We start from the raw sequence: 25,073 nt of genomic DNA, 5'->3' as shown, positions 1-25,073 counted from the left end.
GCTTCATGGGGGCACTGGGTTGCCTGCAGTAGCAATGCCAGAAGGCCCAGTGTCCAGCTGCTGACCTCACAGAGGTAAGAAAGAGAGTTCTGGGGTTCTTGTTTTGCAGAGGTGGATCTGGAAGCTATAGCATCATTCTGAAGGCAGTGGTTGCCTCAATTATAACTCAGACAGTGGGTCCCTGCTCCCATCATTGCTGTGTCTGACTCCTCATCCTCTAGCATCATGACTGTGGCTGAGGTGGCAGCCTCCCCAACAGGATCATTCTGGAGTCACTCCTGAAGTCTCAGGCCACTCTTTCAGACATTGACAGATTTTATAAGCACCTAATTCCCTTTCTGATTAAATATAGCTAGGTTGGCTCATGTTAGCTGCCATTAAATCCTGTCTGATCATGGAAAACATTCATAGGCATTAAATAATTCACCCAAAGTCTCATCTCTGAGTTGAATTCATGGCAAGGCTGGTACTAGAACCAAGTTATTTCAACACTAAGCTCTCTGTGCTCAGTATTCACTCAACTACACATTGTAGGAATGGAAAGAAGGAATGAAATTAGCCTAAGGGAAGGGCTTAGGTTTGGGGTGAGGTTTGGTACCCAAATCTTACTCCCAAAGTCCTCCTCCCCTCTGGAGTTGTTGGCTAAGAAAGCATTCACACAGCAACAAATAACAAAACACTATTGTTTTAAAAATATTAAAAAAGAACAAGCCTCTGAGATTCCCATTAAGTGGCTTCTTAGGTAAATTGAGGCTTTCCGGTGGCTCAGACTGTACACAATCTGCCTGCAATGAGCGAGACCTGGGCTCGATCCCTGGGTTGGGAAGATCTGGAGAAGGGAATGGCAACCCACTCCAATATTATTGCTTGGAGAACTCCATGGACAGAGGAGCCTGGTGGGCTACAGTCCCTGGGGTTGCAAAGAGTCAGAACCAACTGAAGGACTAGGACTTAGGTAAACTGGAGAGGCACGTGAAATTTAGGCTTCTTCCCATTCCAGCAGAGATGGTAAGATCTGTGACCAGACTCCAAATGTCTGACCTAAGCACCCAAATCAATGAGGATGAACCTGTAACAGGGGTGCTTGGGTGTGGTTACCATCTCAGAACAGGACCCACGGGAGAGTTTACCACACACATGGGAATCAGGCAGAGAGAGAATGAACCATGAGCACCATCGATTCCTCAGGCTCTGACCATCCAGTTGCAGCTCTTTCTGCAGTGAGAAAAAGGAAGCTAGAAAATGGGCGGGATGAAGAATGGAAGGGCAGGCAGCTCTGCGCCACTATTGCGCAGAGGTGAGAAGATCCTGAGCTTCATCTCCTCTCCCTACAGAAAGGAGACCTGATGGGGAACTCCAGGTCCTGGGTTCCAGGGTACCCAGACAATGAGGGGAAACCTGAGGGTACCATGTTCTGGAAGAACTGGGAAAAAATGTTTGAGGAGAGAAAGGTTAACCAAAAAAATGCAGGGCATTGCAGAGATCACTTGCTCTGTTTCACCATCACACTCAAGAATCTTTCAGAATTTAGAGCTCTCATATCCCGTGGCTGTAACAGCGCCTAAATGTGGAAACGAGCATCTTCTCTGGATTGGTGTTGCGGAATGCAAACCTCTTACACCTCTTGCTGGCCCAATTTAGCTCCATTCCCTTCTAAGTGACGTTTGCTAATGGGCTGGCATTCATCTTACTCTGGTGAGTTTATTTTATCACAGACGCACTGAGGAGGGAAAAAATTGCAACTTACCACAATAAAGTAAATATCACAAGATAAATGACATTGTTGGAATGGAAACCACTTAGGGACTCAGAATGGTCAGATGCAAACAGTTTTTAGACTATTAGCTGTTAAAGGTTATGCCTTACGTCACCCAAAAGGGTTTTTCCCTAGATTTATAGCGTGATCTCCAGGAAGATTTATTGCCTTCTTAATTTTTTTCCCCCATTTTAACTTTATGAACCATCAGCCTGAAATTCCTTCTAAGTCGTTTAGGAATGAGGAGTTGCTGGTTTTTAAGAAATGCTGGTGGTACACGTTCTGCAAAGTTAATATTCTTATCATGAACCTGATTATGATACCCTTGAGTAAGAACTGAATCATCTTCCACTTGCTACTCTAGATTTACTTTCTAATGTTTTCCATCCCGCTGTCCTTCCCAGGAAACTGACCAGCAAAGATACAGAATAAGTGTCCATGCCTTTGGTTTCTAGTTGGGTACAGACACAGGAAGGGCTGGCCAGAGACAGCAGGGAGGCAGGCATTTATCCCCCCACCCACCCACCTCCCTCCTCTCTGCTCCCTGGCTGACTGCTTCCTTGTTGCAAAGTCACAGCTCCTGTCAGGCAGCTGTCTCCTCATAGTTCTCTCTCTCCAGTTTCCAGTAATCACTCCCTCCCCGTGACCAATTGTACCGTTTTTGACAAATGTTTTGTTTTCACTCTCAAAAGTGTAACCTTCTGCTGATGCTTTGGACTCAGCCACTTGCTTTGGTCGATGGAAGGTGTGCAGGTATGACATTCATCTCATCAGAGCAGAGGCATTCTATGTGCTCCTGCAGGTATGACATCCGTCTCATCAGAGCAGAGGCATTCTATGTGCTCCTGCATGGATTGGCTCTGCCCCTCTTACTCTGCCCTCCATCCTGAGAGCAGTCTCAGTGAAAGACTACTCTCAGCCTGGGTTCTCAAATAAGAAGACATATGGAGGTCACCCAAGCCTAGCTAAACTCTGTTGAGCCCAGCTGAACCCAGCTGAGGTCACCAGTGTCAAGCAGAAGCACCACCAGCCTACACTCATCAGGGAACATGCATGACATGGACACTAGCTGTCATAAGCTACCGAAATACTGAGGTTGTCTGTTATCACAGCAAAAAATCAACTCATACTCCACTCTCATTATTCCTTCAGGTCTAGGGGTTTGACCCAGGACCTACTGTTACTAGCTTCAGATATTTGCCATTCTCCTTGTGGTTGCCCTACACTCTGCCCAAGACTTCGTAGCTTATTTATTTAAAAATGCCTCCATCTGCCTGATATGATTTACATGATGTTTCTTGCTGAGAAACTGGTACAAGTCACATTTAGAGCTGATAATATTTTTAAAAAATCACAAAGAGGCCTGGTATGGAGTAATATTTACCATACTCTAAGAATAAACAATAAGGAGAAAAAGAAAGGTGAGAGGGAAGAAGAGGAGGGGAAGAACACAAGAAGTAGGAGGAGGAAGGAGAGGAGGGAAAGGAGAAGGAGGAGGAAAAGAGGAGAAAGACAGTGGCAGGGGAGGAGGAAGGCAAAGGAGAAAAAATAGAGGAGAAAGGAGAGGTGGAGAGAGGGAGGGGAAGAGAAGGGGCAAGAGAAGAAAGCAATTACTGAGGTTTCACTGTGTGCCAGACACTGCACTGAGAACTTAAAGATAATCTCATTCTGTTTCTACAACAATCTTGCTGCTGCTGCTGCTAAGTCGCTTCAGTCGTGTCCGACTCTGTGCGACCCCATAGATGGCAGCCCACCAGGCTCCCCCGTCCCTGGGATTCTCCAGGCAAGAATACTGGAGAGGGTTGCCATTTCCTTCTCCAATGCATGAAAGTGAAAAGTGAAAGTGAAGTCGCTCAGTCGTGTCCGACTCTTAGCGACCCCATGGACTGCAGCCTACCAGGCTCCTCTGTCCATGGGATTCTCCAGGCAAGAGTACTGGAGTGGCTTGCCATTGCCTTCTCCAACAACGATTCTAGGTACTATCAATTATGCCCTTTTACAATTAAAAAATTAGATGAGAAGAGAGAAAGCAGCTTTTTCAAGGTCACCCTCAGAAAAGTCCAGATAAATTCATCCATGGCCTCAACAAAAAAAGCAGAACAAACATAGTAATGGGTGATGGGAAGGCCTCCTGATGAGAGCATCTTGAAGGAGGCTGGAGTGATGCGGGTTATCCAAAACTCTTGACCAAGGGAAAGACATCAACAAGTATTTTGCAAAATACCAAACATCTTGTCTTTATAAAATGTAAGTCTCAGAGTAGAGAGACTCATGTGGATTCTGAGAATTTTGTGAAAGAAGTTCCATGAAACTGCCAAATATGTACACAGGTGAATCCCTTGTGGTACTTGGGTCATCCACGGGATCACCCACTGCAAACCTAAAGAAAGTGAATCCCAGGGCTCTCCTCTGAGTGCGGGATTAACATACCAGCTCCAATTGTCTCTTAGGGCTTTATTTCTGCCTGGAGTGTGTCCTCACAGAGGTGACAGTTTGAAAGAGGCTTCCATTCTGCATGGAAGTCTGGTGGTTCAGACAGTAAAGAATCTTCCTGCAGTGCAGGAGACCTGGGTTCGATCCATGGTTGGCAAGATCCTCTGGAGAAGGGCATGGCAACCTACTCCAGTATTCTTGCCTGGAGAATCCCCATGGACAGAGGAGCCTAGCGGGCTACTACGGTCCATGGGGTTGCAAAGAATCGGACGCGACTGAGCACAGCACAGCACAGCTGCCTCTAGAAATGCAGGCGGATCATTCAATTCTAATTCATCATTCAATCTAATAAGTCTTTTGGAGGAAGCCAGGCACAACTAGCTCTGCAGCAGCACCAATAACCACCTACAAACCATCAACATGTTATCTACCTACAGATTCAACTGTTGGATCCTTTAATCTTTCATTCCTATCAGTTTTGTCTCCTTGCCTATAAAAGGGCTTTCAAGTACCTGTACATCTGCCAAACTCCTTCACCTTCAAAAATGCAAACTCCTCCCTTGTTTAGTCTTTGCTGAGTTGGGATGAATGGCTGGTTGAGAAACACAACATTTCTTAACTGCTTGATACATGCAGCCCTGTATCTAGTCTCCCTTAATCCTCAGCAACGCTGAGAACAAGATATTATTACTCCCACTTTACCAGTGAAGAAGCAGGATCAAGGGGTTAAGTAACCCCTTGGTAATATAGTTCTTGGTCTTAAGAAATCTGGCTCTCTTCCCATCTAATGTTTCTATCCTGGTATAGACCACCTGGAACCAGCTATGCGCCAGCCATGCCAAGGCTAGAAGTGCCTCAGGGAATGGTGAAGCCTTATGGATACCTGCTGGCTGTGTGCAAATATAATGATATTCAAAAGCATCCAGTGCCCTCCCTGAGGGAAGATTTACTTCCCTGCTCTGTTGGCAGCAGCCTTGGCAGGACCCCTTGATTTTGCCAGAGCAAAATGATGAGCAAAGGAGATGTGTTCCTGTTTCCAAGCAGAGACTTGAAGAACCAGCTGAGAGTTTGCCACATTCTATTTTTATTTCACTACAAGTAACACAGCTTTCAAGGTAGAGGCTGCTCCCGCGGTCTGAGTCACAGACTGAAGCCGCCCCCAATGGACACAAAGCATGAGTGCAAGATAAACCACTGGTTCACAGGCCACAGAGATGGTGTCACATGTCACTGCAGCATGACAAACGAGCCTATTTAGAGCTCTGAAACTCCAAGGGGCAGATCCACTGCCCAATGACTGTTAGCTTTTTAAATGTATGACAAATACTCAAGTGGCCATGGGCCTACAGTCAGAAGGGGTCGGAATTGAATTCTGACCTTGTCATTTACAACCTGGCCATGTATCTTGGTGATTTGCTTAACTTTTCTGAGCATTCATTTCCTTCCCAGGTGGCGCTAGTGGTAAAGAACCCGACTGCCAATGCAGGAGATGTAAGAGACATGGGTTTGATTCCTGGGTCAGGAAAATTCCCTGGAGGATATGGCAACCCACTCCAGTATTCTTACCTGGAGAATCCCCTGGACAGAGGAGCCTAGCAGGCTATATAGACCATGGAGTCACAAAGAGTTGGACATGACTGAAGCGACTTAGCATGCAAAACTGAGACTAATGAGGACTTCCCTGGAGGTCCAGTGGTTAAGACTCTGCGCTTCTTGTCAATTCATCCCACCTTCTCCTTCCCCTACTTTTTCCACAAATCTATTCTCTACATCTGCATCTCCATTCCTTCTCTACAAATAGGTTCATCGGTATCATTTTTCTAGATTCCATATATATGCATTAATATACAAGATTTTTTTCTTTCTGACTTACTTAGCTCTGTATGGCAGACTCTAGGTTCATCCACATTACTACAAACGACCCAATTCCATTCCTTTTTATGGCTGAGTAATATTTCATTGCACACAGATAGCTAGTGAGAAGCTGCTGTGTAGGACAGGGGGCTCAGTTCAGTGCTCTGTGATGACCTAGAGGAGTGGGATGGGGCGTGGGAGGAAAACTCAAGAGGGAGGGGATATGCTTGGTTTGGTCCAGCCCCTCAGTCCTGTTCGACTCTTGCGACACCATGGACTATAACCCACCAGGCTCTTCTGCCTATGGGATTTCCCAGGCAAGAATACTGGAGTGAGTTGCCATTTCTTTCTCCAGGGGATCTTTCCCACTCAGGGATAGAACCCGGGTCTCCTGTATTGCAGGCAGATTCTTTAACAGCTGAGCCACCAGGAAAGAGGGAGGATATATCTGTATACATATAGTTGATCCCCATTGTTGTACAGTAGAAACTAACGCAATATCGTATAGCAATTATAGTCTAATTAAAAAAAAAAAAAGATTTCATGTTTCCATTGCTGGGAGCACACATTCTACCCCAGATTGGGGAACTAAGATCCCACATGCTGCGAAGCATGGACAAAAATAATTGAGAAGAATGCCTACCACATACACATTTGGAGTGAAATCTAAAAGAGATAACAAATGTCAAGACCCTCACTGTCTTTCTGGTAATCCATAAACATCCCTCCAGCCAGTCGCCATCCTGAAGTTCAACCTGGACACACAAACAGATGTGATCACATGCACCCAGCACATCTTCTCCAAGTCCTTGTCGCATTCCCCACCCACTGTGAGCCTTTCCTCCTGTTCCTGTCCTCATCCTGTTACAACCAGTGTTTAGACCATCCTGTCTTCCCTTATACATCTAGACCTTCTCTCCTTTTCCCCCTTCCCTCTCTCCAGCACCCCGCCATCTCCTGTACCCACACCTAGACACTCATCTTCCTTCTGAAACCTTCCCTCCCTCCTCCAGTAACAACTGCCTTATTCAAGAGCCTCAACCTCCTTCCCTGCATCTGTAATCATCACTGAAATGCTGAGCACAGCTGGATTTTCAAAGCCAATGGTTAATTACAGGGAGCTGAGGGTAACCCAATGGCGGTTTCAAGTATTTAGAGTGTAAAATAATGAAGGTACTAGTGAGCAGACAGCTGAAAATCATCGTACAACCCCCTGAACAGCTTCCAAGGGTTCTGATGAAAGTGCCTCTCCCCAGCTGGTTAGGTTTGTGCTTGAGCTTAGAGGCAGACAAGAGCCAAAGACCACCCCAGGGAGATGCACAGTGGGGAGAGTGTATCCTCAGACCTACAGGAGGATGCTGATAACTTCCCCAGTTACCATGGCAGCTGGGCTCAGAAAGGATTACACAGGAAGTAAGCAGCAAAGTCTTTAATGAGGTGATGACCTTGAGGGGCTAAGTCCCTCCTTACCAGACACAGCAGTCCTCTCCACCCCATCCCCATTAATGAATGACCCCCACTAACACCCCTCACACAAAGAATAGGCCTAGCCTCCCATGGATGAAGAGGGAACCTGATCAAATATGTCATAGCCCAGCTGAGAGGTCTTGAGTTGTCATTCTGTGCCCCCATCATGCCATTTATTTAGTTACTTATTTTGGCTGTGCTGGGTCTTTGTTGCTGTGCACAGGCTTTCTCTAGTTGTGGCAAGCAAGGGCTACTCTGTAGTTGCTGTGCACAAGCTTCTCATTGTGCTGGCTTCTCTTGTTGTGGCACATGGGCTTTGGTGCACGAGCTTAGCTGCCTTGCATCATATGAAATCTTTCAGATCGGGGATCAAACCTGTGTCCTCTGCATTGGCAGGTGGATTCTTAACCACTGGACCACCAGGGAAATCCCCTAGTATACCATTCTTTGCCTAATCAGCAAATTTTCAGACCACAATGGATAGAAAATATCTAAGAATTATTAATATATTACTCTACCAGCCATCATGTATTGTATAGATTCATCTACATGGAGGGAAGTTTGCTGAAGAGTCTTCAACTTTTAAAATGCAGTTTTTAAAGTATTTACTCTTTGTCAGCCCTGGGGACAAAGCAATGAAAAACTCAAAGCCCCTGCACTCAAGGAGTTTATGGTCCAAGGAGAAGAAATTGAAACAAGCAATTTTAACAGTGAGGTAGGACCAGCAAGAGTAGGGAGTGGGGAAATGAGAAGTGCTTGCCTTGTGACAAGTGCTCAAAAAAAGATTTAATATAAATGAATTTTTTAACTGTGGAAATAATCAACAACTGGAACACAGCACCAGGTACCTCCCTAGGACAGAGCATTTGTATCTTCTGTTCCTCTGCTGGGAATACGCTTCCCCCAATGACTAGCGTATGAGCTTCCTGTTGCTGCTGTAACAAATTTCTATAGACTTAGCAGCTTAACACAACATAAACACATTCTATTACCGTTCTGGAGGCTGGAAACCTAAAATCAAGGGATCAGGGACTTCTTAACTACTGTGGTTAAGAATCTGCCTGTCAATGCAGGGAACACAGATTCCATCCCCGGTCTGGGAAGATCCTGCATGCCGTGGGGCAATTAAGCTTGCATGCCACAACTACTGAGCCCATGCTCTAGAGTCTGTGCTCCACAATGAGAGAACCCACTGCAATGAGAAGCCCACAAACCACAACAAAGACCCAACACAGCCTAAAAAATGAAAAAAAAAATTGTTTAAAAGTAAGTATCTTTTAAGAAAATACATAAAATCAAGGAACCATCAACGTTGCATTCCTTCTGGAAGCTTCAAAAGAGAACCTGCCTCCTTAACTTTATCTGCATTCCTGGCCCCTCTGCACATCTTTCCAGCATCTTACTTTGGTCATCATATCTCCTACAGCTTACTCTGACTTTTTTGCTTCCCTTTATAAAAATCCTTGTAATGATCTTGAATCCACTGAAAAACAAACAAACAAACAAACAAAAATAACAGCCTCAAGATAATCTCCCCATCTCAAATTTTTAACCACGTTTGCAGAGTCTGTTCCACCAGCTAAGGCAGCACAGTCCCAGGTTCTGGGGAACGGGGTGTGGACATAATTGTGAGGCAATTATTCAGTCTTTTGCAACCCTCATGACTCCTGTTCTTAAATTCTCTGCTTAGACACTACTTACTTTTGAGAGTTTCTTGGCCAATCCAGCATCAAATAGACATACTACCTGTACCTATGGCACTCCCTATCTTCTTTACCCTAATTGACTTTTCCTCTTTATTTATCCCCAGCTGAAATACTATGTCTTTACTCATTTATTATTTATTGTTCCCCATCCCCACCATCACCACTAAAATATAAGCTGCATGAAGGCAGGAACCTTGCTGACCCTGATGTCACCAGAGCCTAGAACAGTGCCTGGTACTTAATATGTCAAATAAATGAAAGACAGTAACCTACAGAAGAGATAACATTAATAATGAGAAGTCAGCCAGACAAAGGGGTAGTAAAGAGAAGCCAGGGGTAAGAAAACATGAACAAGGCAAGACGCTCGGTTAACTCCAGAATCATTACTCTGAAGTGGACACTGTTGTGCTCAGTCGCTCAGTCATGTCTGACTCTTCGCCACCCCATAGACTGTAGCCCATCAGATTCCTCTGTCCATGGAATTTTCCAGGGGAGAATACTGGAGTGGGTTGCCACTTCCCACCCCAGGGGATCTCCCTGACCCAGGGATAGAACCAGGGTCTCTTGCATCCCTTCCATTGGCAGGCAGATTCTTTACAACTAGCACCACCTGGGAAGCTGGACACTGACGGCTACCCAACTAATAATCCATTCTTCCATTTCCCTTCAAATGGGACCCCAGTTTTGAGCATAACCCACTACTCAGGTACACACGTCCCATACACCCTGACGTGATGCTTGGTTCTTTGTCACACAGCCCCTGGCCCCAGGGAGCTGCATTTCCCAGGTTCCACATCAGCCATTGACTTGACCCATGGAGGTGCTGGTAGGAGATAGGAAGTGTAATGGATTAAATTATGTCCCTTCAAAATTTGTATGTTAAAGCCCTTACTCCCAGAGTGGCTGTATTTAGAGGTGGGGCCTTTCAGGAGGTAATGACAGTAAAATGAAATCAAAAGGGTAGGGGCCCTAATTTGATAGGACTGGGGTCCTTATAAGAAAGGAAGAGACACCAGATGCAAGCCCTCTCTCTGCACACACAGAGGAAAGACCACGTGAAGACACTGCAAGAAGGCAGCAGTTGGCAAGCCAGAAAGAGAGGCCTCACTAGGAACTAATCTTGACAGCACCTTGATCTTGGACTTTTATCCTCTAGGACCATGAAAATAAATGTCTGTGGTTTAAGCCACCCAGGCTGTGGCACTTCCATTAAGGCAGCCTGATCTGACTAAGACAGGGGGGAAAGACAAAGAAAAAGCCAGGGCATTTCTCTCCCTCCTTCCCTGACCCAGGCAGCTTTGTCTCATCAATGGTTCCAAGTGGACAGGCCCACATGGCCCCTGCATCTGCCAGGTGACCGAGGTCCCATCTGTGGTCCCTACACCTATGACTCTCTGCTAACCTCTGGGTGGCTACATCATCAGTGTTGACTTCTCAACTCTTCTTTACCTGTCTGATCAGTTCCCTGCATTGAGTCCCCTCTGTTTAAGAATGCACAAGGTTCCTTATCTCCCTGGTGGGACCTTGCTTGGCATCTCTTACGGCATAGAAGGAAGCAGCCCAGAGAGTGTTAGAGGGCACGTGGGGGCTAGTTCACCCCTTGACCATCAAATTGCAGGGGGCAGTGTCAGAGCTCAAGGTGGGACGTGTCCAGGGAGCAGTGGGAGCCAACACAGAATCATTTGCAGGAAGAGGAGGGCCATTTTCAGGGCTCCATTTTAGAAAGATCACGTTACAAAAGCCATCTACTCCAGCACCTGGAGAATTATTCTCTGGGGCTTACATGTTTCACATGGTTTCTCTAACACTGCATAGACACTACCTAAGATTTCTCTTCCAAAAGGAATGACAGCGAGAAGGAGAAAAGAGACAACATATTGTTCAGAAGGTGAGAGCTGGCCCTCCCACTGGCTCTGGACTAGGCATCTGACTCGTAAATTGTGTCTAACTCCTAAATCTTTCCTGAACCACAGCTGACACAGTAGGGCATGCTATGGAAACTCTTGTGTCCCATATACACCCTTCTTTGCTTTGCAAACCCCAAATCCTCGTGCTTAAAAGCCAAGAACAGTAGGGGTTGACACATGCAAGTCAGAAACTCCCTAGTCAGCAGTTTGAATACAGGATTTATCGATTCCAAGTAAGGGGGTCATATGGGTGATATAGCACATACCAGCTGGTAGCTGTAACTCAAGGGCCAACATCTTGATCTGAATAATCAATCATACGAAGCAAGCAGAGGCCTAGTTGTTCTCTGTCATCCTTCAGCAAAAGTTCTCCAGCTTGTCTCCCTCTCTTCCTTCAACTCTTTCTTCCTTACTCTTTTTGTTTGTTTGTTTGTTTTTGAATATTCTTGGAAACACTTCTCTGCCAATCACTGTCAGCAGCTACTCAGGCCTGGAGAAAGCAACATCAGATGCACAATGAGATGTACCGACTTGGAGATGAGCCACGGGGAGTGCGTGGGAGGGGGTCCTCCTTGGGAGAAAGAGCAGATAAAACACTAGATGCTTATCCAGCCCCCAAACACATTCTAATCTAGTAAGACTCATTCTTCAGGTGCGTGGACAGGCAGACACTGGAACTGAACGCTTCATCAGGCAGAACTGATTTCTTGTAATATTAGAAATGTTATTTTCCTCCAAGAGAAAGCTGCTGAGATTGCTAAGCATTGCTAATATATTTGAGGCAGAAGAGGACAAGACAACAGCCTCCAACAGGGCACGGGAACTAAATGGAAACAGACAGTGTCGGAGCTCAAGGTGGGGCCTCCTGTCCCCAGAGGCCAGGAATCATCCGAGAAGCTCTAATGACAGATGTCCTTGATTATCAAGGTCAGAGGGTCCAGCTGGGGTGAATAGGTGAAGGGAAACAGGTTTCAAGGACACTGGCTTATTTTAGAAATCAGCTAAGCTTTGTAGAGTTTAAGAAAAGCCATGGATTTCAGGAAGAGGTTCAAAGGAAATTTGGAAAATCTCCTGGTCCCTCTCACTCAACACTGATCTCACAAATCTGTTTGTCAGAGCACAAGAGGCATCCTCCACTGTCTACACAGGGTCACCCGCATACCAAGGACTCAGCAGGGCCCGTGGCTGGGAAGCAGCAGGCTTGGGTGGATAAGACATCATTGGTCTAATGCTGGGACTCCTGCTGTTAGTTTCCATATTAGAGTGTCACAGAGTGTCCCTGAGACACACTCACAGGACTAACTTCATAACCTGTTTTGGTATTTCATTATTTTTAATACAGGAGAGGTGACTGGGACCTCTCCAAATACTGAGAGGCCCTTGATATCAAGGACTTGATACAATCTCATCAATAGGACCTGCAAGTCCCAATGCTCCCCCTAAGGAGCAGACAGACCCAGGCTTCTCTGATACTTTATATATTGGGTTGGGCTTCCCTGGTGCCTCAGCTGGTAAAGAATCCACCTGCAATGTGGGAGACTTAGGTTCGATCCCTGGGTTGGGAAGATCCCCTGGAGAAGGGAAAGGCTACCCACTCTAGTATTCTGGCCTGAAGAATTCCATGGACTACAGTCCATGGAATTGCAAAAAGCCGGACACGACTGAGCGACTTTCACTTCACTTTATATTGGGTTGGCCAAATGTTCATTCAGATTTTTCTAGACTATCTATGGAAAACTTGAATTTTTTAGCCAATTCGTTTCAGTTGGGTCTCCTTAGAATGTATGCTTGGGATAGGAGTGGGGGTCTTTTTCCTGAAAAAAAAGAATAGAAACATTCATTCCCAAAGGACAGAACATGAGGAATGAACAGGAATAATTCTTTTTTAAACCCCTAGAATTTCTATGACTTTGTCAAACATTTCCACCACCCCTCTCCCTCTCTGGAAGGTCCATAGCCCCAGACTCTCACTCTCTCTCTCTCAAATACTCTTCTAGCCCTTCTTTCCGTGACAACTACTGCTGGTCTTTCCAGCCTGAGCCCCAGGAAATCCCTTCCATCAGTGAGCCTTCCTGACTTTCACAGCAACAGGCTCTTGCAATGTCGCCCTGCGACCTACTATCCTTCTCCTCCACGGCTCTCATCACAACTGCAAGTCACCGATTGCTTTTGTGACTATGCTTAACGCCTGTCTCCCCCTCCAGACTGTCAACCCCAGGAAGGCAGTGACGGCCCCTCAGGTCTCCTGCTGCAGAAAAGGTGAGTGACCGCAGGCCCCAGCAGCCACGCTCATCTGCATCCACCATGGCGTTAGGACAAGACCTTCTTCCTTCCCGTGGGCCGTTTCCAGCCACTGACCAAGGTCAGCTCGGAATGCAGGCCATTCCTGCCAGGTGTGGGACTTCTCCAACAGGCAACTTCAAGGGTTCCCTGTTCACTTGGCCAAAACTTTCTCAGAAACGGGCTGCAGTCTAAGACTCTTGCTACCCAGACTCCTTCCTTCTCTCTCTCCTTCATACGCTCATAGGAAGGCTCTCCCCACCCTTTTTTCTCTCTTTTCCTCCCCTTCTCTGTCCTCTCTCTTCCTAAGGACCCGGAGGACTCACACTAACATCGGCAGTAATGTCTGCTTTTTCCCCAAGGCCTGAAACAAGGTCTGGTGTACAACAGGCGCTCAATTAATATGTGTAAAATGAATATGTGCTCTCAGACCAGGAGAAGATCAGCCAAAAGAGTGTGGATGAATCAGCATGGATTGAACTCATTCTCTGGGAAAACGACACCAGGAATACGCCCTGAAGAATTGATACTAGAGCCCCATTATTCCTCAGAGCCGTTCATCACAAGCCATGCAAGCTCCAATCACCAAGCTTTCCTCAGAGCCTTTGTATTGAGAATGACCGTATCAATGGCTAGAGGAAAAAAGCTGTTCTTAATACTGCATCAGCACCAACATAACTACATTTCACTGAGCATCTCATGTGTGTTAGGCATTGACCACACAATTTATAAGCATAGATTTACTGAATTCTCACGATAGTGGTACATTACTCCCATTTTACAGATAAGAAAACTGAGGCTTAGTAAATCAGGATATGGTTTAAAAAAAAAGTCAAAAACTATTTTTGGCTTAAAATTATTGTATGTAAATACAAGTCCTATTCCTGACACCCCATGCCTTCTTCTAGCTTTCAAAGGAGCTGATAAAACTCAGTGTCAGGTGCTGAGTCTGACTTCTGCATCTGAGTTGCTACTTAGCTTGGACCTCGCATCAACCAGGAATACCCACGACTTACTTGATGAAGTTGGGCTTCAGGGACCCAAGGTCGTAGAAACAGACATGCTCTTACACAGATACTCCAGTTCTTACCAGTTTCAGGAAAACTAACTCAGTTGTCTTTCCCACAGTACAAAACCCACTTGCTAACCTTTCCTGTCCCTGATGAAAGCTGGCATCAGCCCTTTCTAAGATGAGGCATTTTATTATTTTTAGTCTTCACATTATCTCTGTGACTGCATTCAGAATCCCCTTACTCTGAGCTTATTGTTTTAGCCAGGCAACTAGGAAAGAGTCTATTTTTATTTCAGCCTTCCTTTTCTTTTAAAACTTATAAATGTGAAAATCTCTCTATCTCCTGACAATTTTTAGACTGACTAGTTATTACAAGTGACCAAGAAAATTTGGTTGAGCTTCCCTTTCAGCAAATATCGAGATGGGCAAGTTACAAAACCAACAGATTCCCTTTTTTTTAATTTCCCCCAAAACAAAACTAAACCATAATATTAAAAAGTGTATTCAAACAAAATCTAACACTCCCACTTCTCAAACTCCACTGTGGATACTCCTGGAAATCCCGCTGTGCCCACCCAGTTGGTTCCCACTCCTTAGTAAAACTGCCAGTGACAAGTGATATTACAGCCCTCCAGACGGGAATTCCCAGGTGACATTAGTGGTAAAGAACCTGCCTGCCAGTGCAGGAGACAAGAGATGCAGGTTCCATCTCTGGGTTGGGAAGATCCCTTGCAGTAGGAAATGGCAACCTACTCCAGTATTCTTGCCTGGAAAATCCCATGGACAGAGGAGCCTGGCGGGCTTCAGTCCATGGGGGTGCAAAGAGCTGGACACAACTGAAGTGCCTTAGCACCCACACACACTAGTGGGAATCCATTTGGTTCCAGGCTTATTTTGCCCCTGCGAGACAACCTCAATACGAGCCACTCAAGAGATGGAAGAAACCAGCTCACGAAAGAAAGAAAAGAGACCCTGTTCCCACATTGTTCCGCTGGTCTTTGACAGACTGCAGCCTTCCAACTCAGAGCTCTGAGGCTGCCAGACTTCTTTCGCCCTGAAGCCACATCTGGTTTCCTGATTCAAGTCTCTCCTTTGTCAGAACGGGTTTCTCTCCCAGCAGGGTCTCAGGTCCTTCTAATGCTTCTTAAGCCTAATTGGAGTCGGGGGTCTGAGACGTCTCAGCCGCGGTGGAGAGTCAGGTAGTCCCAGGGAGGGAGACCTTGGTCCCATTCCTAGGATTCGCCAGTTGTGTTGGCCAGAATCCTATGACCAGTGAGGTGAGCCAATCCCATAACCAGTTTCAGTACCTCAGTTTCCCCACTCATAAAATGCAGCTCTGGGACTTGGGAGTCTTAATGAGCATTGGCCCTTCCTGGATAAATTAACCAGGTGCCGGAAACATCTGTGGCTGAAAGCGGAGTCTGCTGTATAAACAGAATATAGTATTCTTATACACAGAACTGGAGCTAAAGCTCAAATACCAACTAAGCCTGACTTCATCCTTAGTCCTATTTAGTGAGCCTCTTGGGAAAAGTCAATCTCTTCTCCTCTGGACTAGGTTATATTTGAAGAACTCACCTTCTCATTTAGCTCACTCTCTTAGACTCAGGACAAAGGGTTTTCTGTAAAAAATAGAGGAACCAGTCATACTTAGTGCACCACTCTCCATTTAAATCATATAACGTCATATAACGATATTCCAGAAATAGATACCCCCAGGAGAATGTGTGTTCCATAAGGACATGGACAATATCTGTCTTATTCACCATGAAATCTGCAGAGTATTGATTCACAGAGGATACAAAAAAGGACTATTTGAACAAATAAATGCATAGATAATAGCCCTAGAAAACGAATACTATGTATGTTTGCATAGGAATTGGACTGGGCTTCCCAGGTGGTGCTAGTGGTAAAGAACTCACCTGACAATGCAGGAGACATAAGAGACGTGGGTTCGATTCCTGTGTTGGGAAGATCCCCTGGAAAGGGAAATGGCAACCCACTTCAGTATTCTTGCCTGAAGAATTCCATGGACAGAGGAACCTGATGGGCTACACTCCATGGGGTCACAAAGAGTTGGACAAGACTGAGCAACTAACACTTTCACTTTTATAGCTTCTCCTTCCACACTGTCTTCAGTTTATGACTTGTTAGGGCAGAAAATACTTGATAAACCAGTGAAGGCTCAACAAAGTCAACTAGACACAGCCAGTGGCAGATCAGGTCTCCAAATACCCAATTCAGTCTTCTTGCCTTTACAACTCATTGCTTTCCTTTGTCTAAAGTAATGGTCAGAAAACTATAGCCCTGGAGCCAAATCCAGGCCATTGCCTGATTTTTTTGTAAATAAAGTTTTATTGGGGCACAGCCACACCCATTTCTTTACATATGGTCTAAGGCTGTTTTCCCACTACAGAGACCACATGGCCCACAAAGCCTAAAATATCTGCTATCTAGCCCGTTACAGACAAAAATTTGCTGACCTCTGCTCTCTAATGACCTTTGCCTGGAAGTCCATCAGTCCTCAAGGTGCTAGTAGACAGCTGCTGCTAGACAGCATATTAAAAAGCAGAGACATCACTTTGCCAATCAAAGTCTGGATAGTCAAAGCTATGGTTTTTCCAGTAGTCATGTATGGGTGTGAGAGCTGGACTATAAAGAAGGCTGAGTGCCAAAGAATTGATGCTTTTAAACTGTGGCGCTGGAGAAGATTCTTGAGAACCCCTCGGACAGCAAGGAGATCAAATCAGTCAATCCTGAAGGAAATCAACCCTGAATATTCAGTGGACGGACTGATGCTGAAGCTGAAGTTCCAATACTTTGGTCACCTGATGCGAAGAACTGACTCATTGGCAAAGACCCTGATGCTGGGGAAAATTGAAGGCAGAAGAAGAGGGCAACAGAGGATGAGATGGTTGGATGGCATCACCAATTCAACAGACATGATTTGAGCAAACTCCAGGAGATGGTGAAGAACAGGGAAGTCTGTCGTGCTGCAGTCCATGGGGTCAGAGTTGGACACAACTGAGCGGCTGATCAACATGGAGTCACTGGTAGAGACAAGGCCTCTGGGGTCACATGATTCCAGTCACACAGCCCACACAGTCAATCCACCCTTCAGGAATGCTTGCTCCCAGGAGTGCAAGAAGCTTTACCCACGTTGATTTAAAACAAACAGACGACCAGTTATTTGTCCAGCAAAAACAGGTTTATTTGGGATCAACAAAGAATTGCAATTCTGCAACCATAGAAAGCTGTACGCAAGTCTCCACAGAACAAGGAGAAAAGTCTTTTACAGAGGGGGAAAGGAAGTTGGAAGGGCTGTAGTGAACAGAGCCACTGGAGCAAGTTAAAGTTCAAAGTATAGTGGCTTTTCACTGGCTGAGTTTTGACAGTCTTATTGGCTGAACTCTTGCCAGGCAAGAAGAGGAAGTCCCTCTTCTTCCTGTTGCTCTATGAGAAGGCTTGACCATGGTCCTTGGATGTGACAGCCCCTCTTCTGACCTCCTGACTCTAACTGAGGGTTCTATTTATTTATTTTTACACATTATCTTATTTAATTCTCCCAACTGCTATGAGGTATGCATGTGTGCATGCTAAGTCACTTCAGTCATGCCCAACTCTGTGTGACCCTGTGGACTGTATGTAGCCCACCAGGCTCCTCTGTCCACGGGATTCTCCAGACAAGAATACTGGGGTGGGTTGCCAGGACCTCTTCCAGAGGACCTTCCCAACCCTGGGACTGAATTTGTGTCTCTTCTGTCTCCTGCACTGGCAGGCAGGTTCTTTACCACTGGCGCCATATGCATAGTTATATAAAGACCTGTGATGCTAATACCACTGGACTGAGCACAATGAAACTGCTCGTTTTTTGTAGGTCAAATGTTGGCAATTTCACGTAGGTCCATCAAGCTAATACTCTCCATTTTAAAAATGAGAACACAGGCGCAGTGGGCCCACTGGCACTCAGGTAAGTGTTCAGATACTCACCAGCTCTTTGGCTAGGGCAGCCACTGGCTATACTTCTTCTTAAAACTACACTCTGTGTACCAAAGGCTGTGCTAATACTGAAGTAAAGAATTAGTCTAAGGCTGCTTAAGCAAAGCTTTTTCAGATTTATTTGACCAGAAAAGCTCTGGGATCTTACCCCTTTCCCCCTGCCACCAAGTAGCACCTATAAACATCCTACAAAACTAGTCTTTCTTGGCAAAACACATTTTAGGAAACACCTCCACTCCTTCCATCCTCATCAAACACCTCACAGGCGTTGCCCTCCTCAGTCTTCTGGCTGTAGCTACCTCCTGCCTCTCCAGAATGCCCACACAACTGCTCTGGGCATGCCCAATTTAAGACACACTGTACCTTGCTCCACAGGCAAATGGAACTTCATTTTCACTAAAATAATCTGAATAGTTCTTGCTGTTGCTGCTAATTCCATTTGCAGAACAGTGAAGCTCCATCCTTGGGTGACGTTGGATGTTCATTTAATACACTTTCATCATCCCATACCTCCTATTTGTAATGCAAATAAACTGCATCTTCCATTAAAACTGCTTGCTCTCCCTCTAAACCCAAATTCTTTATAGGATTTATGTGCCGAATCAGTTGCAGGCTTTTTTCCAAAGGCAGAATCCAAAATCTGAGGCTGCCTTTTAGTCCAGGTCAATCAAACAATGTGGTATTGTATATATGCTCAGTGGAGTTTTTCTTTCTGCTTTTTAAAAGAAAATAATGGATAGTATAAAGTTTACAGTCAGGGCCTCATTTATTACAAATTTTCTTCAGGAATAATATAAGTCCATAATTATGACATGCGTTCCTCCCCTGCCCCCTCTTAAAATATTAATTTGGTGAGGAGGTTAGAAATCTATCATAACCAATGACAGGCATCAGGGCACAAAAATAGCAAGGCTCGAGTGTAATATTTTATTGCCATGTTTTGAAACAACTGGTTAGGCAGATGCCACTGTTATCTTCCAGTTACTTCTCATTTTTCCCGAGTTTTAAATGCAAGCTGTGACAAATTAAATTCCTATATGCTTTTCTAAAAAAAAAAAAGACAATTTCAGAAAACACTGCAAAAAAAAAAAAAGTTGAAATAGGAAGAAAGGGATATTGGCAGCAAGCAAGATGAGAAATCTACTTTCAAGGTCTCCGATGAGTTGCTTCAATGGCCCCAAGGCATGTAGATACGCCTTCCCCACGCTGGCCATGCAGTCTCCATCCAGAAAAGACTTTGCACCCTACAATTGGCAGTTGCTAAAAATGCACTCTGCCGGCTAATTTTATAAAGGTACTGAAGAAGAAATCCCATCACCAAACGCTGAATTTTTCTCATTCTCTGGTGTAACACTTAAATATGACCTATTATATCAACTCTCAAAAGATATAATGGGTCATATTTCGGAGCTATTAGCTCAAACAGAATTGTGCATGATTTCAACTGACCGTGGAGAGAGTACACAAGGTGGTTATTTTTGCCCCCAACATCAATATGCTTTTCATCATCAACTATGGGGTCACTGTTCAGTAATTATATTTTTGCTAGAAAAATATATTTGAATCACATTAAAAGAAAAAAAAAATCTGACTCCTTGACCCTAATTAGGGGGAGTTGGGGATGAAGGTAGAAAACAGACTATCACAATTCTTTTGCTTCCTGCTGCTGGGATTAAAAACAGAATTCAGTCACCCAGCCTTCACTCAGGTTCAGGACGTTAGGTGGCACAGGCTTGTTTCTCTGAAGTGTTAATACCACTGCCTCTGCTGCCATCGGGAGTCAGGTAAACAAGCTCTGCTATTGCTACCCTCTGAGCTCCCTGTGCCTCTCACCTGCCTTTGCCTTCTCCATCCCTCTTCCTGCTTTTCCCCATCCCTCTTCCTCCTTTTCCCCCACCACCTCCTTCCCCTTCTCTCCCACCTTTTCCTCTGCTGGTTCTGGCCAAGCATGCCTGCAGCCTTGGCTTCTCTCTGCTCTGTTCAGAATCCTTCTCCAGGACCTGACACGACTATTACTTTTAACCTCTAAAAAAGGTGGCTACTCTAAATTTATTGCATTATTTTTTTCCAAAATCATCTTTAAAAAAGTTCCCCAGGCCTATTTCAGACCTGAATTTAAACTCCCCAAGCGATAATGACATACAGCCAGATTCAGCCGCCACTGTTCCAGAGGAATCTTTCACAAGGCTCTGAAGCCCCTAGATGCTTGTTAAAACACCAGTTCAGCTCCACCCTCAGAACTCCCAATTCCTAAATCTGGCAGGAGGCCTGCAAATTGGCATTTCTGACAAGCTCACAGGTGATGCTCCTCCAGGAACTACACTTTAGAGAACTATTGCCCATGGCTAAGTCCCTTAGGGTCAGGACTGCCTGCAATTCCAGCCCCAGGGTTGAGCACCAAGTGCTACACCTCTGTCGCCTGAATGACCACCAGAAAGTGCTCCAACATTAGTATGTTCAGTACGGAGGAAACACACAACAGTCACCGTGTGGAAAGTGTTAAGTCTGTGATTCCACTTTCATCACACAGAGATGCTCCATTGATAACTCTGAAACCTACTTGCCTGTGGTGCTGGGAAAGACTCTTTAGAGTCCCTTGGACAGCAAGGAGATCAAACCAGTCAATCTTCAAGGAAATCAACCCTGAATGTTTATTGGAAGGACTGACGTTGAAGCTAAAGCTCCAATACTTTGGCCAACTGATGTGAAGGGTGGCATCACTGACTCAATGGACATGCTGCTGCTGCTAAGTCGCTTCAGTCGTGTCTGACTCTGTGCGACCCCATAGACGGCAGCCCACCAGGCTCCCCCATCCCTGGGATTCTCCAGGCAAGAACACTGGAGTGGGTTGCCATTTCCTTCTCCAATGCATGAAAGTGAAAAGTCAGTGAAGTTGCTCAGTCCTATCCAACTCTTTGCGACCCCATGGACTGCAGCCCACCAGGCTCCTCTGTCCATGGGATTTTCCAGGCAAGAGTACTGGAGTGGGGTGCCGTTGCCTTCTCTATAATGGACATGAGTTTGAGCAAACTCCAGGAGATAGTTAAGGACAGGGAAGCCTGGCGTTTTGCAGACATGACTGAGCAACTGAACAACAACAAAGTTAGACACAAAGAGGGATGCAGAAGAGCTGAACTGATGGAGTAAGCAGCACTCAATTCTTTTAAAGGAAAATGCCATTCTTAATTGGTTGTCTGGTTGACTTTTCTTCCAAAAGGTAATGAAGCAGGCATCCAGGACATAAGAGCATCAGGAGAAAAAAATCATTTTGTCCGATTTGTCCGAGTGTGGTTAAATTGGGAACAGTGATTTACTTACTGCTGACACTAAATATATTTGGAAGCTATGAAGGATTTGCATGGCCAGCCTCTGATCCCTTTTAGCAGAGCAGCCCACAATTGCCACAGTCCGTGCACACAAGATGGGAGATTGTCATCTGAGATGTGTCACATAAGGGCTTTGTCAAAATGCAAGATCAACACCTTCCCTTTCTCCCTCTCTTACCCCAGATGATTTCTGAATTTCTGTACATTTGTGAATTCACAGAAGCAGCAGCAGAATGACATGAACATCACAAATGCAAATGTCTTTGTTTCTAACAAATTGCTCCAGTTCCCTGCTCTCCCCTAAGTATGGGAAGAAGAGGGAGTGGTCTCCTCAGGCCATTTCACCCTAAGATCTGAAGGCGAAGCAAAGCTAAGTTGTGGTGTTCCAACATGTCTGCATGTTTAAAACACACAGACACACACACACACACACACACACACATGCCCTGTCAAGTATCCTTTTCTATTGCTGATTTGTACTTTTAATAAGACTGACATCTGCATCTCTAAAGAAATATTTCACTGTCAAAAGAACCTAACTTAATTTTGTTTGCTTGAAGTGTTTTCATTTCAGACCAACTGTAGAATCCCCAGCCACCTGCTTACACCGCTCATCTCCACCAAGTGCCAAAAGCACACCTCTGCCATCCTTTTCTGAGCTGGGTCAGGGTGGCAGAGAAACAGTTATCAGAGGTTCTGAATTAGTCCCTAACATCTTGCTCGTTCCCGAGAATGTGTGACCATAATGCTCCAAATGCTCAGGAGGACATACGTGAACTCCACGGGGCAGCAGAGAGCATCTCACAAACAGAAAGGTGGGAACATGCAGGATCAACACTTAACACTCAAGCTCTTTTAAAATTGTTGAGACACAGAATAATACAAGAGTGAATGATCTAGGCTATTTTGGAAACAATATTTAAAGGTCTTGGAGCCTGTTTCCTCATCGGTAAATAAGAGTGTGTGAGGTGGCCAACAGCTCAGGCTGGGTTCCCTCCTGTTCTAGAATACTACTAATGTATCTGCAAAGGAACTTTGATTCCTCTATTACCTTGCAAGGCATTCTCAAACCCACTAAGGCCTAATAGCAAATAAGCCTTGGTATATACACGAGTTGGATTAGGTATTTTGAGGTTAAAAGCAACAGAAACCAACTCAAATTTGAAGGGGGAAAAAAGGCAGTGTTATTAAGATTCAAAAGTGTTTTTCTAAGACCCAAGGGCAGGAATACAAACAGGCTTCAGAAAAGGACTGGAAATAGAAAATCCAAGTGTTAGGAACTTGGAAGCTCTTTCCCACCTTTGTACCTTTCTGCTTCTTCCCCGCAAGCTCCTCTCTGCTACTCACCATTTTGTAACCTATACTACAAAATGTTTAACAAGAGGTTAGATAGTCCCTTGTGAAGAAACGAGCCCAAATGGACATTAGAATCCTTTCATCCCAATTACTATTTACCAGAAAAGGATCACTAATTGGGTGAGGTGTCCAGCCTGGTCTAATTATAAGGATGTTGGGGGTTCACCACTGGGATCCTATGAATTTAGGGGGTGGGCTAAATTAGGGGGAAACAGTTCCTCAAAATTGGTGGAAGATGGGGAGAGAATGGCTTACCACAGCAGAAGTGAAGATATCATACAAGCCGGAAGCTGCATGAGTTGACAACAATTTCCTTAGTGTTGTGCTGAGCAAAGAGGTTGTGCCAGGTACTCAAGAGAGAACTTAAGACCTGAGCTCCAGTCCTGGTCCTGCCACCTAGGAGTATGTGAGCTTTAACCAATCACACCTTTTTCAAGCTTGATTTCATCATCCCTGAGCAAAAACTACCAAGTACCAGATACACTGGCTTCATAACACATTTGTACACCTTTCCTATCCCAAATGAGAAAACACATGAACAAGTACTTTGCAAACTGTAAAACAATTTATTAATGTAAGAAATTGTTTTAAAAGCTGTTTCAAATGCAATGTCATCAGTCTATTCACTTTCTTTTCCACATGTCTGGGGCTTTCGCCTCCAGACAGGCAGGCACAGAAAATCAGAGGGACTGGAAGCCAAAACACCACCACTCAACGGTTAAGACCAGACTAGGTATCTTGTGTAGTAGCACATGCATTTTTGAATTTCTTACGCCCACTGCCTCCTGAGAGTGCATTTGTGTTATAGCACAGTGGGCAAGAAGTGGGAATCACCAGCTGTAATTCCTCTCTGTATCTCATTAGAGGCCTAGTTTCCCCTTAATGCACATGAAGACCTTTCATTAGCAGTAATGGTGGCTGTACGCATCAATGAGAAAAATAGACCCGCACCATTTTGATCCAGGAGATGAGGTTACTGGGACTCTTGCCTGACTGGAGAATTATGACATTCAGAGATGCATGATTCCGTCAGGGGAAAAAAAAAAATTAAAATCTTTAAGAATGAAGTGCAATTTTAAAAGCCTCAAAACAGAGAAGGGCAAAAATCAAAACCAAAGAATCACAAGCAGATTGAGTCCAGGAATGGGTTAAGGAAATGAAAGCCAAATGACAAGATAAACAAAGGTGGGGAAAGATTACTCAGGGGATCTGACAAAATAAGCACAGTTTCCAATACATACAAAGTAAAACGTTGGCAAGAAGACGACTCCGGCCCAAGAAGAAAAGGCAAGGACCATTTACCGTCAGGAGCAGTAAACACTGCTGAAAGTTAAACAAATCCTTTGCCTTCAGGTCTACAAAGGAAGATGGAAGATGCCAGAAATGGCTGTGCCCTGGAAAAGGGTCAATGAAAAAAAATATTACTGAAGGAAATAAAAGTGACATCTGGGTTTATTCCTTGAGGTTGACACAAATGCTAGAAGCAGTAAGAATATTTTCCAACTGCAATCAACTGTAAATAAGGCCTCTTGGAAGTCGGACACCCTGCATTGTTAAGGGTCTGATGAAGTGGTCCTTTGCTTTTGTCCAAATGTAAAAACAGCAATTTTTGGATTAAAACAGGAGAAAAATCATTTTTACGTTTCTTCACAGTACAGCATCCATGTGTTACAATTTCTTTATACAGAGGAATTAGAGGGGTTGGTAGGAGAGAAGGCACATGGAAAGAAACTTTATCTGTTCATAGGCTGCGTTTAGTTCAACAAGTCTATGGGTTCCCAAAGAGCTGGACACGACTGAGTGACTGAACTGAGTACAAGTCCTACAGTAAGCATGGATTCAGCATCCCACTGCCATCCCCTCAACTCACAAAGGTTCCTTGCAATACTTAAGTTAGTGAGGTTCTGAGGCTGCACCCAGTCTTTGGCAGTCTGCTGGCCATTGATTTAATGAAAAGATTGAAAATGGGCTGCCTAC

Source organism: Bos taurus, chromosome 14, assembly GCF_002263795.3.
Source record: "Bos taurus isolate L1 Dominette 01449 registration number 42190680 breed Hereford chromosome 14, ARS-UCD2.0, whole genome shotgun sequence".
NCBI classification, from domain to species: Eukaryota; Metazoa; Chordata; class Mammalia; order Artiodactyla; family Bovidae; genus Bos; species Bos taurus.
This window is presented reverse-complemented; position numbering follows the sequence as displayed.